General features: G+C 44.8%; 1 pseudogene; it reads right to left on the bottom strand.

The window, feature by feature from the left end:
- Window positions 1–9,906: 9,906 nt before the first annotated feature.
- LOC127032122 (olfactory receptor 6F1-like) lies at window positions 9,907–10,787 on the bottom strand (annotated as a pseudogene).
- Between the last annotated feature and the right edge of the window lie 207 nt (window positions 10,788–10,994).

Here is a 10,994-nt window from a genome sequence, read left to right as displayed (position 1 = left end):
TTTCATGTGTCTGTACCTGTACGTTGGATTGCAGCGCAAAATAAGTTGACAACTTTGGAATTTTCTCAAGTTCCTTAGATTCATAGATTCATAGAGTATAGGGTCAGAAGGGACCAATGTGATCATCTAGTATGACCCCCTGCACAAAGCAGGCCACAGAACCCTACCCATCCACTTCTATAACAAACCCCTAACCTATGCCTGGGTTACTGAAGTCTTCAAATTGTGGTCTGAAGACCTCAAGCTGCAGAGAACCCACCAGCAAGTGACCCATGCCCCACACTGCAGGGGAAGGTGAAAAACTTCCAGGGCCTCTGCCAATCTGCCCTGGAGGAAAATTCCTTCCCGACTTCAAATATCGTGATCAGCTAAACCCTGATCATGTGGGCAAGACTCACCAACCAGCACTCAGAAAAGAATTCTCTGCAGTAACTCAGATCCCATCCCATCCAACATCCCATCACCAACCACTGGGCATACTTATCTGGTGATAATCAAAGATCAATTGCCAAAATTAGGCTCTCCCATCATACCATCCCTTCCATAAACTTATCAAGCTTAATCTTAAAGCCAGATATGTCTCTTGCTCCCACTACTCCCCTTGGAAGGCTGTTCCAGAACTTCACTCCTCTAATGGTTAGAAACCATCGTCTAATTTCAAGTCTAAACTTCCTAGTGTCCAGTTTATACCCATTCGTTCTTGTGTCTACATTGGTACTAAGCTTAAATAATTCATCTCCCTCCCTAATATTAATCCCTCTGATATATTTATAAAGAGCAAGCATATCGCCCCTCAGCCTTCTTTTGGCTAGACTAAACAAGCAAGCTCTTTGAGTCTCCTTTCATATGACAGGTTTTCCATTCCTCGGATCATCCTAGTAGCCCGTCTCTGAACCTGTTCCAGTTTGAATTCATCCTTCTTAAACATGGGAGACCAGAACTGCACACAGTATTCCAGGTGGGGTCTCACCAGCGCCTTATATAACGGTACTAACACCTCCTTATCTTTGCTGGAAGTACCTCGCCTAATGCATCCTAAAACCGCAAGAGCTTTTTTTAACGGCCATATCACATTGGCGGCTCATAGTCATCCTGTGATCTACCAATACCCCAAGGTCCTTCTCCTCCTCTGTTGCTTCCAACTGATGCGTCCGCAATCTATATCTATATCCTTCTCAGCATCTTTTGCTGCCTTTCGTTTACTAGCTCCGCTCTTATACATTCTCTTAGACATCACAAAGCACGCTTCTGTGTTGGAAACGATAAAAAACTAAACAACTAAATTAATAACATTTATCCGCCGACCACCATTATGAACGCATATACACATTCTTTGAATGGGTCCAACTAAAATTCGAAACTGACCGACAGACAACTGATGTAGCCAATAGCATTATGATGTATCATAATGACTTCACGGTTTTGTCAGTAAAACCGACATAGATTGTACAATAGCGTCAATAAATGTCACTTACTTAGTTATACCTTATATTATTTTTGCCACTTTTAGGGGCCCCCTTCCTTGCGGGGCCCCCTCCGGTCAGAGGGTATGGAGGGCGTTTCGCTACACCTCTGGCGGGGCTGTGGGGTTGCGGAGCTCCGGCTGGGACAGTGGCACCTCGGAGTTGCGGGGCTCTGGCCGGGAGAGCAGCCGCGGGGATGCGGGACTCCGGCTGGAGAGCAGGGCTGCGGGGTTGCGGAGTCCAGGCTGGGAGAGTGAGACCTCAGGGTTGCGGCACTCTGGCCGGGAGAGCGGCCACAGGGATGCGAGGCTCCAGCCGGGGTAACGGGACCGAGGGAATGCCGGGCTCTGGCCGGAAAGCGGGGCTGCAGGGCTCAGGCCGTGGGACGGGACTGTGGGGTTGCGTGGCTCTGGCCATGTAGTGGGGCAGGGGGACTTGCCGCCCTCTGGCCTGGGGAGCGGGACCGCGGTGCTGCTGGGCTCTGACAAGGTAGCGGGGCTGCATGGTTGCGGTGTTCTGGCCAGGAGAGCGGGACCGCGGGGTTGCAGGGCTCCGGCCGGGGGAGCGGGACCTCAAGGCTGCGGAGCTCTGGCTGAGAGAGCGGGGCTGCGAGTTTGCGGGGCTTCGGCTGGGGTAGCGGGGCGTTGGGGCTCTGGCCGGGACAGCAGGACCGAGGAGTTGCAGTGCTCTGGCCGGGAGAGTGGGGCTGCGAGTTTGCGGGGCTTCGGCTGGGGTAGCGGGGCGTTGGGGCTCTGGCCGGGACAGCAGGACCGAGGAGTTGCAGTGCTCTGGCCGGGAGAGTGGGGCTGTGGGTTTGCAGGACTCTGGCTGGGATAGCGGGGCCTTGGGGCTCCGGCCGGGGTAGCGGGACCGCGGGGTTCCCCTTCGGCCAGGAGAGCGCAGCTACGGGATTGCAGAGCTCTGGCTGGGGTAGCGGGGATGCGGGGATGCAGAGCTCCTGCCAGGGGAGCGGGACCATGGGGTTGTGGGGCTGCAGCCACTGTAGCGGGGCCACGGGACTTGCCGGGAGAGCAAGACCGCTGGGTTGTGGGGCTCCAGCTGGGAGACCAGGCTGCGGGGATGCGGGGCTCCAGCCGGGGTAGCGCGGCTGCAGGATTGCGGAGCTCTGGCAGGGGTAGTGGGGTTGCGGGGATGCGGAGCTCCAGCTGGGGTAGCGGGGCTACAGGGGTTGCGGGGCTCTGGCCATGGTAGCAGGGCCACGAGACTTGCCGCGCTCAGCCAGGGGAGCAGGACCACGGGGTTACGGGAGTTCCTGCCAGAAGAGTGGGTCTGCGAGGTTGCGGGGCTCCATCCAGGGGAGCAGGACCAAGGAGTTGTGAGGCCAGGAGTAGGGCCAAAAGGCAAAAGCTGACATTAACATTGTTTCAGTCTATGTGTTACTTGACATTGTGTTTTCAGTGTCACCATAGAAGGGAAGGGCTCTGCACAGACGGACATTTGCCTGGGCATCAGTAGAAAATGTTAAGTAAAATTTTCTTTAAAAATTAAACCTGATGCATTGTCATCGTGTCATCATTTTTATTTCTTAGCTTTCAGCTATTTAAGTCAACTCTAAAACTTTCCTACTGACTGTTTACTATCTGATATTGTATCTCTCTAATCTCCTTCATAACCATCATTGACTTTTTCCATTTTAATACTATCCCATAGTATCAGAGACAGTGAGAAAAATGACAAATAAAGGTACATGACTATCTTTCCATCTCTATAGAGAATGATAGATATACATGTATCTGTCTCACATAGAGAGATGTGATGTATTCCCTGCAGCCAGGGCCAGCTTTAGGAAGTGCGGGGCTCAATTCGAACTGTTTTGATGGCCCCCCCCCCCCCCCGCAGGGGATGACAAAAAAAAATAGACACGTAAAAAAACATGTAGGGCTTGTACTCACTGTACAGTGCTCCGAGTCTTTGGCAGCACTTCGGCAACGGGTCCTTCACTCGCTCCAGGTCCTCAGAGGCATTGAAGGACCCACCGCCAAAGACCCAGAGCGAGCGAAGAACCCACCACCGAAGTGCCACTGAAGACCCTGAGCACCACCAGATGAGTAAAAATTAAAAAGGCGCCTCTAGCCAGGGAAGGGATTCTCACTGAGTGCAGGGCCCTCTTAGGCGCGGGGCCGGTTTGGGGGAATTGGTGGAATAGGCCTAAAGCCGGCCCTGGATATCATACAAGCTGATCTCACAGACAACAGATTTAAAACACAGGATGTTCCCCTGGACAAAAACCTTAGTACACACACGAATACCCAATTTGATTATTCCCCAATGCTAAGACAAGCTACAAAAAGAAAATAAACATAAACCTATTTATTCCTTTCTAAAACTTACTACTCTGATAAGAGGCTGGTTCCTTGACATTTTCACTCCGGCTGAAACTGAAAACTGACTCTAAACAAAGGAAAAACTTCCCTCCTTCCTTTTGAAACATCTTGTTCCCCCATTGGTTCCTCTGGTCAAGTGTCAGCTAGGCTAGGTGATCTTCTTAACCCTTTTCAGGTAAAAGAGGCATTAACCCGTAACTATCTGTTTATGACACCCTTCTCTTCCTGTACCAGTTTGTGCTCCCTTGAAAGTCTCTGCATATGCTAACAATGTGACTGTGTTTATTACTCATGATTGCAATGTCCAGGCTTTGACTGAATGTCATTACTCTTTCTAGCAGGCTTCTTCAGCTGGCATAAATTGGGGGACGAATGAGACACTCCTGCTGGGGGCTTGAGTGATCTCCCACCCTCTAACTTTGCCAGGGAGGGCTACTGTGCAGGTGGTCTGGCTTTAAGGCACAGGAAATATGCTGGGACCAGATGATATTTTGGGTAGGATTTGGGAGAGAGTTATGAAAAAGTTGGAGGGGAGGTTGCAAAGGTGGAAGTGGTGTTTGCCTCTACTCTTATTCCAAGGGTGTGTGTCACTGATTAATAATTAAATTGCCTCCGTGTTGTGGCATAAGTGCATTGTTTTGTATCCCCCTCCACTCTTTTTAGAAAAAGTTCACAAGGTTCTTTTGGATTTTTCTGGGATGGCCATCGCTGGCTGAGGCAGAGTATTTTGTATCTGCTGATGTGGAAAGGGGTCAAAGTCTCACTGGTCTTTTGAGCAGAATCTCTACTTTTTGGATACAGTTGCTGCAGAAGCTGTTGCTTGTGGATGAGTCTGTTTCTTGGAAGCAACTGGCCTTTGTTTTTCTTTGTCAGGTGGGGAGTTTGGCTTTTGATCAGGAACTTTTTTGGTCGATCCTGGTTGCCTCCGCTTTGAGGTATTAATTTTTCTAATCAAGGCCTTTTTAGTGCTTGGAGATTTTTTAAGTTGAGGCTTTTGGATAGGTTGGAGTTCCCAGGAGTGCTTGCTGAAACACTTGCTTAAAACCTTCTTGTGAAGATTCCTAGTCTTGTTTCTAGGAGTCTTGTCTATTCCTTTACTGCAACAGACATAACAAAACTGGTTCATTTAACTGATTTTACTAATTTTGCACGCGTCTCAGCAGATATCTTGGCTGTCAAACTTGGTTTTCATTTGGTACACTGAATTTCTTGGTTTTTATCACTGGTGGAATCCGTCCTTCCTAGGGCAATATTGTCAGTCTGGACACTTGCTTCCTTGATTATACTAATTCCTGATTATGCTAATGTTTCTATTTTCTTGCCTGTTGCTTCCATTGTGGATGAGGATGTTGTGAAGCCTGGCAGTTTGCTTGCCTTCAATGGATCTTCTGAACTTACTGCTAATACCTTGGGCCATAAGCCATTGTATATGTTTGCAGTAAAGATTCATCATTTTTGAATGCTTGTTGATTATCTCAGCATGATATGGGAGACAGGAATGGCGCCAGGGTTTTTGGTGCCCTAGGTGGGGGTCCTTCTGTGCTCCTGGTCGTTGGCAGCAATTCTGCGGCGGGGGGGGTCCTTCCGTGCTCCCGGTCTTCGGGGCACTTCGGCAGCGGGTCCTGGACCAAGTGAAGGACCCGCCGCAGAATTGCCACCGAAGACCCGGGACATGGAAGGACCCCCCCACTACCGAATTGCTGCCAAAGGCGGCAAATGCCACCCCCCCAAATCCTGGCGCCTAGGCGACTTCCTAGGTTGCCTAAATGGAAGCGCCTGCCCTGATGGGAGACAGCTTCTGGTGGCGGACTCCATTCATCCAGCCTGGTGAACTGTATACAAGCCTCCAATTGCAGAAAGGAAGGATGATCTCCAATGGAAAATTTTTCATGGGGCTATTGCCATGAAAATGTTTATATATCATTTGACTCTGCAGGTGTCCATGTCAGGTCCGCCATAAAAGAGACATATTTTTTTCATGTTTCAGGTGACAGATATTATTTGTTTTACCTTGGAGTATTTTTAAGTTATTATCCCCTGATTTTTCTTTTACTGTATTTATTTTACTGTTAAGTATAGATTCATAGAGAGATCTGTTGTATGCCTGGAAAACTTTATTTTGAGTCAAGCAAAGATGTCCATTATAAAAGTAGATGATAGTAATTTATTGGTACTGGGGTTGCAAAGGTATTATTATTATTATTATTATTATTATTATTATTATTATTATTATTATTATTATTTTAGATGTTTAGGGGTTTCATGTCTTCATTTGGAGTTTAGATATTGTACTCTTATAAGCAATTTGAAACAATTTATGCAGCACTGGGCTATTATAAATGAACTGTTGGGGTGACCAACTGCTGTGGAATTTATATTCTTTTTCTTTCTGTGTTTATTAAAAGTATTTTAAAAGCCAAAATTCTCTCTCACTCTCTCTGATCAAAAAACGTATCTGACTGGATATTGAAAAAAAATGGTACATGAAAACTTTCAGATACAATTTCTATGTATACATTTGTCTGAAACACACCATTGATATAGATCTATATCTATATTTATATCTTTTTAGACATATGTCTGAAAGATAAATATCTATATAAGGTGGTTTCATGGGTCACTGTACCCCTAAGGGCAGCTAATCATCAAGAGAAGCCCTTACCTGATGTCCCTCTGATTTGGCCACAGTGGGTTTCAATGGCCCGGGTTCTTAGCCCGTAATGAGTGGTTATGGTATTCAGGAACCTTACCTTATCTCCCTATGTGGTTTTGACTATCCCCAAACTGGAGTTTATCCTTATGACTGGCCTGATACCTCAAAGATATACTCTGCCACCTCCATAACTTTTAAACCACCAACCAAAGTACCCTTTATTTCTATGGGGAAAGAGAGAGGAAGCATATAATGGGAAGGAGAAGATTGATGTGGATGGGGTACATCAGTAACACTATACAACCTGCAAGTAACACTACCCTCAGGGTGGATTTTTCTGGATTCATGAGTCTGAGTTACTCAAACACTAGTTGGCTCCATTATGTAAAGGAACCCACGTACTTTCATGAGTTATTGTAGGTCTGAAAATGCTTGAGTGTAGTGAGGTGATGAGTCAGCCTTCCATCCCCAAGGGTTCACCCATTCACAAAGCTTAATACCTTCCTCCCTTGTACTGGAGAGGGGAGCACAGTCCTGTCTTCCCCATCTATCATCTACTCATCAATAACCTTTTTCATCAGACCCCTTAAGCCAGCTTACATAAGTAACGTAATATGTTATAAATATATGTTTTATATATGTTAATATATATGTCAATATTGTCTGAAAAATTTCATATACATCTCTACACCCCAATATAATGTGACCCGATATAACAGGAATTCGAATATAGCACCTTAAAGCAGTGCTCTCGGGGGCTGAGGGGAGGCAGTGCTGCACACTCCAGTGGATCAAAGCAAGTTCGATATAACGTGGTTTCATCTATAACGAGGTAAGATTTTTCAGCTCCTGAGGACAGTGTTATATCGGGGTAGAGGTGTACTGAATATTTTTCAATATCCATGCTGAGATACCTTTGATCGCTTCTTCAAACAATACATTAAAAGTGCATAATTTCTTGTCATGAAAAATGTCGATAATGCTGACAATTTCAACTAAAAAAGACCAAATATTTTCAAAGGAAGTATTCTTTCTTTGAAAAATGCCAGGCAGATCTAAGTGAATAAAAGCAACAGCCAGAATCTCCCACCATTCAAGGTGTGACCAGGTCATGACCAGCACATTGTGCATACTTACAATTTTATGGAAACCCTTATGTCATAACTATAAAGGGAAGGATAACAGCCTTCCTGTGCACAATACTATAAAATCCCGTCTGGCCAGAGACACCAAAATCCTTTTACCTGTAAACGGTTAAGAAGCTCAGGTAACCTGGCTGACACCTGACCCAAAGGACCAATAAGGGGACAAAATACTTTCAAATCTTGGTGGGGAGGAAGGCTTTTGTTTGTGTGCTCTTTGTTTTGAGAGTTGTTCGCTCTTGGGACTAAGAGGGACCAGACATCAATCCAGGCTCTCCAAATCTTTCTGGACAAGTCTCTCATATTTCAAACTTGTAAATAACAGCCAAGCAAGGCGTGTTAGGTTTATCTTTGTTTTCTCAACTTGTAAATGTTCCTTTTGCTAAAAGGTTTACCTCTGTTTGCTGTAACTTTGAGCCTAAGGCTAGAGGGGGTTCCTCTGGGCTCTATGAATCTAATTACCCTGTAAAGTTATTTTCCATCCTGGTTTTACAGAGAGGATTTTTACCTTTCTTTCTTTAATTAAAAGCCTTCTTTTTAAGAACCTGATTGATTTTTCCTTGTTTTAAGATCCAAGGAGATTGGATCTGGACTCACTAGGAATTGGTGGGGAGGGGGGAAGAAGTGGGAATGGTTAATTTCTCTTTGTTTTAAGATCCAAGGGTTTGGTTCAGTGTTCACCAGGAACTTGGTAGAGAAGTCTCTCAAGGCTACCAAGGGAAGGATTATAGTACTTGGGAGGGAGGGAGATATTCTGTGGGGTTAGGTAGACAGAGTTTCCCAAATGACTCAAATAAATTGGGTGGTGGCAGCCAAACCAGATCTAAGCTGGTAGTTAAGCTTAGAGGTTCTCATGTAGGTCCCCACATCTGCACCCTAGAGTTCAGAGTGGGGAATGAACCTTGACATGGTAGCAGAGTGGTGGGATTATTTTAAACCAAAGGCAGTAAGATTTTTTTTTTCCTCCTTTTTAGCTGTTTAGGAAGCAGAGCTGAAGGCAGAGGTGTTAAGTTTTTTTAACAAGAGTCTTTGTTAAGAGAAGATTTCAAGCTGTGAGGAAGCAGCTAGCAAAAGGAATTTACAAGCTGAATTTTTTTGTTTGTTTGTTTGTTTTTTCTTTCTATCTCTTGGGTATAGTTAGCTTAGAAAGTCTCTGTTCACTAAGCAGCCCTGAGCTGAGCGCATCCCAGTTTCAGTGAACTGCAAAGAGGGTGTGACCCAGCACAAGAAAGCAGGAAAATGACTACCAGTGAAGCAGCAACTAAACTAGGGGTGTATTTTTGATACTTGCAATATTGCATTGTGCATAGCTTACAACTTTATGGAAACCCTTAGAAAGAAAGATGGAAGAAAAAGTATGTGGAAATCACCCCGAGAGGAAAGAGCTGGGCCATGTTTCGTACCTGGTTATCCCATAGCATAATTCCAGTGTCCCAGCTAGAGACAAGTTTGATACACTTTTGTACTCCTTTTTTGCATTCTTCCCACATACATCTGGAACAATATCTGATCAAGTCAAATCTCAGCCCCCTATTCCTATTTGGTAATCCAGAATACCAATTTTAGGGTTCCAATTGTCCTTAGATGATGTTCCAATTCACCATAATTACCTTTTCAACAGTAATACAATCATCTGCACCAGTCCCTTTCCCAATAGTTTTGAAGCTCAATGCAGTTAGCTCTTGTTGCAAAAAGCCACTAAGATGCTACTGTCTGTTCCTTTCTGGTTTACCTATTTCACCGCAAATGCATTGCTAACTATTACAAGATACATACTGATGCATTTTAAAACCTTAGGTCAAGCTAGTATGATTCACAACCTTCAGTCAAGCACTCATAACACTCACGCTGCCTTATGCAACTCCAACTTCTGCTAGGCCTCACTCTAACCCCTTAACAATTAATGATTAAAACCCAGAGACAGCCAACTTTTAATACATATATTTTGTATTAAATATTTGTATTTCCTGTGCTTCACATTACAGCTCCAGAACTTCCATTATTATTTCTATAAGCAGGCTTAACAGCTAGATTATATTTTACCCAAACTATAAACTCTCCAAGATCAGATCAGTGGACAACAGTCAATAACTTGATCTCATCCAAGAAAAAAGTAGCAGTTTATTACTGCAAATGAGGAAAGCCAAAAAGCAAAGACATGATCACCTGCACAAAGAAAGTAGATTAGAATTTAAAGTAGGATTTACGTGTCTGACTCTCATGTTAAGAAAAATCCTTTTTCCTAATTTTCTACTATATTCATGACCTTCAGAAATGTTTTGGTCCTTTTGACTAAATTTCTATTAAATCCAGTTTGAATGCCTACTGAACACCTTTACCAAGACTTCCTTCACCTCTTTATTTCTTAAAGTGTAAATGAAAGGGTTTAATATCGGAGTTACTACAGTGCTAAAGATGTTGATTGTTTTATTCAAATCCAATGAGTTCTGTGCAGATGGCTTGACATACAGAAAAGTGATGGAGCCGTACCAAATAGTCACAACAGAGAGATGGGCAGAGCAAGTGGAAAAGACCCTTTGCTGGCCTTGGGCTGATGGGATTCTCAAGATGGTGGAGATGATGTAAAAGTAGGAGACCAGTGTTATCGCACATGAAATCACGACAACAATGATTGAGATAATGAATGCTGTCAGTTCAATGAGGCTTGTGTCAGTGCAGGAAAGCGCTATCCAGGAATCTATGTCACAAACAAAATGATTGATGATGTTAGGGCCACAGAAAGACAACCTGGCTATTAGAGATGCCAGCACAGAGATAGCCAGGAAACCACACAGCCAAGAGATAAGGGCCAGCCGAACAGTGATGGTGCTGTTCATGAGGGAGCTGTAGCGCAATGGGTGGCATATGGCCAAATAGTGGTCATAGGCCATGACAGCCAGGAGGAAACATTCTGTAGAACCCATGGAGAGGGAAAAAAAGAATTGCAGGAGGCAGACAGCGAAAGAGAGAGCTTGACTTGTCCCTAGCATGACACCAATAGCCTTGGGGACACATGCTGTGTTGAACCAGATCTCCAGGAAGGAGAGATTGCAAAGGAAGAAGTACATGGGGTGTGGAACTGTGGGTGGATCCACACTAAAGCTATAATGGACACATTCCCTAGGATTGTTAGCACGTACATCACAGAAAACAGCACAACAAGGGACATCCGAAAATACCAAGTGCCAGAAAAGCCCAGTAAGATGAACTCTTGCACACTTGTTTGGTTTTCTATTTCTCTACTGGTCATGAGGTCCATCTGCCAAGAAATAAGAGAACATTGGAGGCAAGCAGTTAAAGTGCTTAACTCAGTTACATACTACACAACTTGAATGTTCAAGTGCTGGAGTGTAACACCTACCCTGTTGTAATGTCTGTCAACGGCCTTGTC

Source organism: Gopherus flavomarginatus, chromosome 12 (genome assembly GCF_025201925.1).
Source record: "Gopherus flavomarginatus isolate rGopFla2 chromosome 12, rGopFla2.mat.asm, whole genome shotgun sequence".
Classification (NCBI taxonomy): Eukaryota; Metazoa; Chordata; order Testudines; family Testudinidae; genus Gopherus; species Gopherus flavomarginatus.
The sequence above is the reverse complement of the archived record's forward strand: the minus strand, read 5'-3'. Positions and strand labels throughout refer to the sequence as shown.